The sequence below is a fragment of the Gavialis gangeticus genome, unplaced genomic scaffold (assembly GCF_001723915.1).
Source record: "Gavialis gangeticus isolate Ggan-Ray unplaced genomic scaffold, GavGan_comp1, whole genome shotgun sequence".
NCBI classification, from domain to species: Eukaryota; Metazoa; Chordata; order Crocodylia; family Gavialidae; genus Gavialis; species Gavialis gangeticus.
This window is the reverse complement of record NW_017728993.1, coordinates 11408281-11415844: the sequence shown is the minus strand read 5'-3', so window position 1 is coordinate 11415844 and position 7564 is coordinate 11408281. Positions and strand designations below refer to the sequence as shown.

The 7564-nt window shown below is 44.1% G+C and overlaps 1 protein-coding gene across 2 annotated transcripts in view; it reads left to right on the top strand.

The window, feature by feature from the left end:
• Positions 1-7564, top strand: part of FGGY (FGGY carbohydrate kinase domain containing) — a 520775-nt gene that overhangs the window by 13290 nt on the left and 499921 nt on the right. Inside the window, exon 2 of one of the 2 annotated variants that reach the window (XM_019501212.1) lies at positions 3264-3392. The exons of the other annotated variant lie outside the window; for it this stretch is intronic. The gene's annotated coding sequence lies outside the window, so the exon portion shown is untranslated. The remainder of the gene's footprint in view (positions 1-3263; positions 3393-7564) is intronic. 2 annotated transcript variants of the gene reach the window in all.

The following is a 7564-nucleotide window of genomic DNA, read 5'->3' as shown; positions in this document are numbered from 1 at the left end:
GTATTTGGTCTTCAGGTCTTCTTTGGTCTTCAAATGGGTTGTTACTGTGTTTTCCTTCTTACAGTAAGGGCCTTTTTTTTCTCAGCCCCACATGCAGCAGGAGTCAGGCACTTTGAGAAGTTAAATATAAAACAGAGGTTTAAATATTTAGAATTTGGTTGAAATCCAGTATGATTTAATCAACATTTGCCAGCCACCTCCTGAGCTCTGGGCTTATTTTGTTGACCGCTTGAAAAAACATAAATGGTAGTTTCAACTCTGGCTGTGAGGGAAACAATACTCTTGGAAAGACGGTATCTATTTTAATTTAGGTTTCTTATTTTAGCTGTGTTTCAGAATCTCTCTCTCTCTCCTTTCTCACAGAACTTTCTCAATTTTACTCTAGGGGTGTTGAGAATGCTACTGTCATTTCTAACTTGTTTCTTGCCTTCCCACTTGAGACCCTTTTCATTTACATCATCCTTCAGAAGATGTAAAATGGGGAAACCCTGGATCACCTCAGGCTCTCATTAGTTTTTAAATGGGTTATTGTAGAGTAGCACGAGATGCTCCTGTCTGGTCAGTGCTTTGTCTGCAGCACTTTGTAACTTGAGGTGTGAGAAAAGCCGCAGCTAGTAGCTGAAGTCAGGTCTTCTCTAGTCCTGGGCTGGCCTTTTTGTGTGCATTTGAAAAAGGCTCAGCAGAATTGTTCCTTGAACATGAATATCATGAAGATGAATATCATATCCATCTCCTCCACTCTCAATTAGTCATCGCATGGCCAATCTGCACATATTTAGTCCTTTTAATCTTTCCTTACAACATTCTCCTTAGCCTGTGCTTCCCCGCATTTGAATTAATCTCTGCTTTACTTTGAAATGTTGAGTTTGTGGAATGTAGGAAAATGAATAAGTGAGAAAGACATGGTTGTGAATGATGGGACTGGGCCAAAGTTTAGGAGGTTTTGCAAGACCTGTTAAGTTACTCCTGGGCTTAATATGAGGCACCCATTCTCGGGAGGTGACAGACATAGACCATACTGGGCACGTCTACACGTGCACTTTAATGTGCAGTAGCCTATTTTACTGTGCATTAAAGCATCACATAAAAAAAATGCTATTACATGAATGCACGGTAAAATAGGTTACTGCACATTAAGCATCATTTAAAAACCATGCACATTCGTTGCTGCTCATTGAGGCAGCCTAACGCACATTTGTTTAATACCTCCCATTGGAGGTACTAAAAGTAATGAGCATGGGGAAAAGCCTCTCAATGCATGGGAACGCGTATCCACTGTGAAGAACAAGTGAAAACAACATTTGTCCTCAATGTTGTTTCAATGTTTTTGAAGTATGCTGGCTTTGTAATTTGAGGCCGGTATAATTAGCAAACTTAAAAGATTTCATGTGCTTATTTCTAGAGTTGATCACAAATAGTTAATTTATTTTTCCTTATTACTTTAATTTTCCCATTCTCCACTTGCTGTATAGATGATGGGATAATCACAGTAGATGCAGGGGAGGAATTTTGTTGATTGCTTGATTAAGTGCGAGTATTTATTTATTATTACTGTTGTTATTCAACCAGCTGTAGTTACTATACAATGCTTCTTTGTTGGTGGTCTGGTTTTACTGACAACTGTTGTTCATTACTAGAGATGGATCTGAACAAAAACCCAAGATCCTAACTTTCCACAATTTTAGTGTGTTGCAATTCTGAATGTCATGGCTTTTGTGCGTCTGGAGCATCCAAGGCGCGCACAAGACTCTGTGAAACCTGCAGTTGGACAAAGTCCCTGTACTGTGGAGCTTACAATTGGATAGATCCAGGACACACAAACCAGGCTGGCAGAATAGCAGTTAATCCACAATGGGAGTCCAGAGCATGACGTGGGTTTAAAGGTAAAATAGAGAGGACAAGCGGCATATGGGAAGCAGAAGGCTGTTTCCAGCATAGTGGGCATGCGGCACAAACAAAAATGTATTAGTTAAAACATACAAATAGAAATGTACAAACAGCGCACGCCAGGGAGCAGCTGATCGCCCTTGAAAGCTGTCTAACATACTCAAAGTAAAAGAACAGCTCTGGAAACTTATGTTCATTTGGGCTTAACCGAGTTCAACTTCCATTGTGGAGCTCTGCGGTTCACAACTGCAGTTCAAGGCACAGCTGATTAGCATTTCCATAAATGCGTATTTTACTAGTTCCCTCTCCTCCATAGGTAGTTACAACAAAATCTATTGGTTTTATTTACCTCTTATGACTGAAAGCTTTATATTAGCTAAGATAAGCACTTAATCCCTGATAAGATAACCTAGTCATTTGGTTGTTGGCCCAGAAAGATCCAGAATGCTTGTTTTTTAATTAATAAATAATTTGGCATGTTGTTAAAGTTGACACTTCATACTATCTCAGCAGCTGCTAGAACAGCAAGGCTCCTGGCAACCCAGAAGGTAGGAGAGTCTGTAGCAAGAGCAGGAAAGGAAGCGAGTCTATGTGAGTCCAGAAAAGCACAAGTGTAAAGGGCAGCAGAGCTCAGGGTTTGTATTAAGGTTTGGAGCTAATTTGGACTAAGATTTTGTTGTTGAAGGTCACTACTGAGAGTTGTGAAGTGGCTCATTTGAATTCACTTGGCAGCGTTAATCTGGTCCTATGGGTTTGATGCCCACACCACAGAGAACTTAAATCATAGCTGGCAATGTTCTTTACAATCAGCAGAGAAACCACTGGACAGAGAGAGTATGACTTAAAGGTTGCCCCTGAAGATGGGGCATGCTGGTAGAGTGCTGTAGAGAGCCTTGCAGGGTGGCTACCCATTAATACATACAGAAAACTTCAGTCTGAATGACTAACCTTGTGTTGGTGTCAGTTCACAGAAAAGGAAAGGGTTGTTGAACAGGTAAAGAAAAAGATCATGAACTGGATAGGAGGATATTTGGCATAAAAAGCAGAAGTGGAGAAAACTAGATAGTCAGTATTGGTATCTTCTGGGGATCTTCTGGGTAGGTACAAAATATATGCCAGAAGAGAAGAGGTAGTTTACATTAGGAGCGTGAACAACTGGCCAGTGGCCATGCATTTAGCAGCTGCATTAGTCCGTTTATGTTGTTTCCCCAGTCCTTTGGGAATATACCAAATTTATAAAATGCCCTGAAAATGTCTTACATTAAGAACAAAATGATGAGATCAAGGAAACTTTAGGGTACAAGGTCCATGCTAGTAGTGCAGTGGTTTGAGGCTGGGATGGCTACTAATTTAAATTCAGCTGTATTTTATTTTAGGGATCATAAGTAAAAAGAGTCATTCTGAAAAAGGCTGTGCTGCATCTGGAGATCTGGGACCTACCTGAAATGTGTACATATCTTGCTAGCACTTCAGTTTCAGCCAGGAATTGGTGGACAGGAACACAGGTAAGTCATGTAAGAGAGAGTAAACATGCATGTGGTAAGAACTAATGATAGGACCAAACCTTGTTCCACCTGGGTACATGTTGTGTTGCTGGTTTTCCCTAGCAATCAGTATAGGGAAAGGTGTGTGGTTGGAAAGTTAGCAAGTTCAGGCATAAATGTTCAGGGTGTGGATGTTTACAGCTTATTGCCAGGTGCTTCAAGTAAGCATCTAGGTCAAAGATCCAAGGTCAGTTCATTGACAGCAACAACTGCAGCCAGGACTAATGACAATAATAATAATAGTTTCTTATTTATTGCATTGATGTACAAAGCATCTACGTCTGTAGCATTGAGGGGGATGTTGGAATATGTATCTAGCTTTTCAGGGCAGGTTTAGAAATTTAGTAGGCCAGGCAGAAGCTCTGCTTACCTAGGTACCTGTACTATGGTGATATTAATGAATAAAGTATCCCAGCTCAAGCAATTTACTCCTTTCCCTTCTTTCCCCTCAAAATACCTGCATCAGCTAAGTGGATTAGTGGAAATGAAGATAGAGTAGTGGACAAGGATGCAGGACACCTGGGTCCTATTTCTGGTTTTGCCACTTGCCTAATAGAGGACCATGACCAGGTAACTTTTTACTGCCTCAGTTTTACCATCTGTAAAATGGGCGTTATGTTGCAGTCCTCTTTTGTAAGACACTTTGTAATCAACTGATGACACTGATATAAGAGTTAGGTAGCATTCACATTGAAATGCCTTAGAATTAACTCAAATTGCCAGAGGGAAGATATGGAAGTTCAGATTTGAAGAAGCCTGAGAACCATGGCTTTATACTACAAGAGAATTGGATGCTTAGTTTATCGATGGCAGATGGGAGCTGCCATGTATTGGGTCAAACCACAGGTCCATGTCTCAGTATCCTGTGTCACTGTGGCAAGGAGTGGATGCTGAAAGGGAGAGTGAACAAATATGACTAGGGTTTTCCCCCCTGTTCCTGTCCCACTTGCAGCCTCTAGTATTTAAGGAACAGAAAGTTCTCATTCAGAGCCTATACCCCTAACTCCCATGTTCAATAGCTACTGATGCAACTTTCCTCCAAGAATTTGACCAATCTCTTTTTGAATCTGGTTAAACTGTCAACTTCTGCAATATCTTGTGGCAATCAATTCCACACTTGAACTACACACAGGCACAGAACAGTCATTTGTAGTTGCAGTGGATTGCAGGGTATTGAGCACTGATATGTATATTTGTCTATCTGTCTTGCAGTGCTTTTTTTGCTGTTAATTCAGGACTGAGTACAGCACACTGGATATCAGACCAATCTCCTTTTCAGTTTCTAGTCCCTTATTGATAATGTTGTATTCAGGTATTTTCCTGCTGCTATGGGCAATGTAATTGTTCTGAGCTTTTTTAATAGTACTAATTCATGTGGCAAAATAGTAATCTCTTGCCATTGTATAGCATCTGCCAGTAGAGGATCTCAGGCTTCTTTGGAGGTGTTAGTGAGTTTCTTCTCACAGAAGTCCTGACATGAGTTTCATAGTTTCATAGTTAGTAGGGTCGGAAGAGACCTGAGCAGATCATCAAGTCCATGGCAGGAAAAAGTACTGGGGTCAAATGACCCCAGCAAGGTGTTCATCCAGCCTCCTCTTAAAGACCGCCAGGGTAGGAGCCAGCACCACTTCTCTTGGAAGTTGTTTCCAGATCCTAGCCGCCCTGACGGTGAAGTAGCACTTCCTGATATCTAGTTTGAATCGACCCTCTGCCAGCTTGCGACCTTTATTTCTAGTCACTCCTGGGAGTGCTCGGGGGAACTGGGACTCCCCCAATGCCTGCTGGTCCCCTCTGACTAGTTTGTAACAGGCCACTAGATCCCCCCTCAGCCTTCTCTTGTGGAGGCTGAACAGGTTCAGGTCCCTTAGTCTCTCCTCGTAGGGCCTGCCCTGCTGCCCCCTGATCATGCGAGCGGCCTCCTCTGGACCTTCTCCATGTTGTCCACATCCCTCCTGAAGTGCGGCGCCCAGAACTGGATGCAGTACTCCAGCTGCGGCCTGACCAGTGCCGCATAGAGGGGGAGGATCACCTCCTTGGACCTGCTCGAGATGCATCGGTGGATATAATCTTAGTTTCACAGAGGGAGAAACTGAGGCACAGAGAAGTTAGATCCTGACTGAGGCCTCACAGACAGTCTCTTGGCAACTGGGAAAACAATTCAAGAACCTTGATGCCTAGTCCTGTGCCTTAGGAGCAAGCCGCCTTGTGAAACACAGCAACTCCTTTTGGACTGCAGGATTTTCAGAGCTGCATATTTCCTTCAGTTTTTACAGTGGACCCTGCTATTTGATGCTTTTTTCTTCTGCCTTTTTTTTTTTGATTATGTGTGCCTTTTTCATTTTGCTATGCTGCTGTGTATCTCTCTGCTTTCTTTTTTATGGGCAATTAAAGAAAAGGTAATTTTCTAGGTCGGGGTTTGGCAACCTGTGCCCCGCAGGTTGGATCCAGCCCATGAAGTGACTGAATCCAGCCTGGCGGCAGCTCAGGGAATCGGCAGTATGCTCCAGCCAAGGCAGCAGAGGAGGTGTCCCCTGTGTCCTAGCACCTGCCTTTTTCCCTTTGTAGCTTCTGCTGATTTCTGTAGGAGCACAGGGGTTTTCCCGTGACAAGGGCTGGGTTGCAAGCAGCAGCCTGCAGTGGCAAAAAGGTTGCTACCCTGTGCTCTACATGGCTTCACCTTCACTGTACCTTCTCCAATAGCTTAAGAAACATTGTGAGGTAATTCAGGTTTTTTCTTTTTCTCCCTTTTCCTCTCCATATTTCTCTGCTCCTACCTGCTTTCCCATTCCTTCTCTCTCTCATGCTATCTAGAACAGCGTTTCTCAACCCATGGGTTGCGACACAGAAGTGGGTGACAAAAATATATGAAAGGGTTGCGAGCAAACTTTAAAGAATGGCTCAACAAACTTTAAAAATGGATTCTCTTTTAAAGAAGAAAAACATGGGAAACCACGGGCTTCCCCATGCATGTGGCAGCCAGGAAGCGTGGAGAGCAGCTCCTGCAGCTCCCCACCATGTGCCAGCCACCACCGCCGCTTCCTCTCAGGCTGTGGCTCTACCCTGAAGGGGAGGTGGGGTGTGGTGGTGGGCAACAAGTCTCCCTGTCCCGGTCCGCCCTCCCACACTGGGTCCTGCCCGCTGGGCCTCAGAGGTGGCTTCTGCCTATGCCGGTCCAGCCAGGCTGCAGCCCCAGGCCTGCTGTGGGTGCACAAATCTTGGGGGGCATGTGCCCCCCCCCCAAACTCCAAACATACCTCCCTTCCTCACACACCACCCCTTGTCCCACACACTGGGGGGCTGAGACCTGGGGGTGGGGAGCAGTGGGTTGGGAGTGAGAGGCACCATCAGGGCTGGGGTTTGGGAGTGAGTGGGTCTGGCAGGGGCAGGGGGCTATTTTGTACTTAAACTATTTACTGGGTTTACAAATGTTTACAGATAGGTCCTGGTATAAAAAAAAGTTTGAGTACCACTGGTCTAGAAGTTTGCTGTATACCCCGATTTGAGAAACATTAAATGATAATGATAAAAATTCTGTTTTAACAAACCAGAGGGCAGATCCTTGGCTTAGCGAATGGTACTGCAGCCGTCCTGAAGTCAGCGGAGCTAGTCTGATCTACCTCTGCAGAGGTTTTGGCTCCAAGAGAATAATCAGTCTAGTGCTGGAAATCCCACAAGTGCATCTCACCATTTCATTTGTATTCATTTTTTTACATGGCTTTTTACACACCTTTGCCACAGTCGGCAGCAAATCTGTCAGCATTTCAGTCAAACAAAGGCCCTTCTCAGGTCTTTCTGTTGGGTAAATAAAGCTGCAGCATTTCACCTTGCCCTGATAGGGTGCCGCTGAGTTAATGTAAAGCCTGGAAAGGGGCAGGCGTGGGAGCAGCATGCTAGCATTAACTTTCTGTGCTGCTGTGCAGGATTGCAACAGGATTGCAACAGCTCAGCCTATCTGAGCCACTGCACGTACTGTAAACACAGCTCCGTGCCTGCATTTGGTATGGGTGGTGATAAAACAATACCCATCTCTGGGAAACGATAATGGATGCTGTTCTCTCATTTCAAGAAATTTTGAACAAACAATCCCAGTTTCCCTTTGAACGCTGATACTCTCCAGACAGCCCACTGAGCTG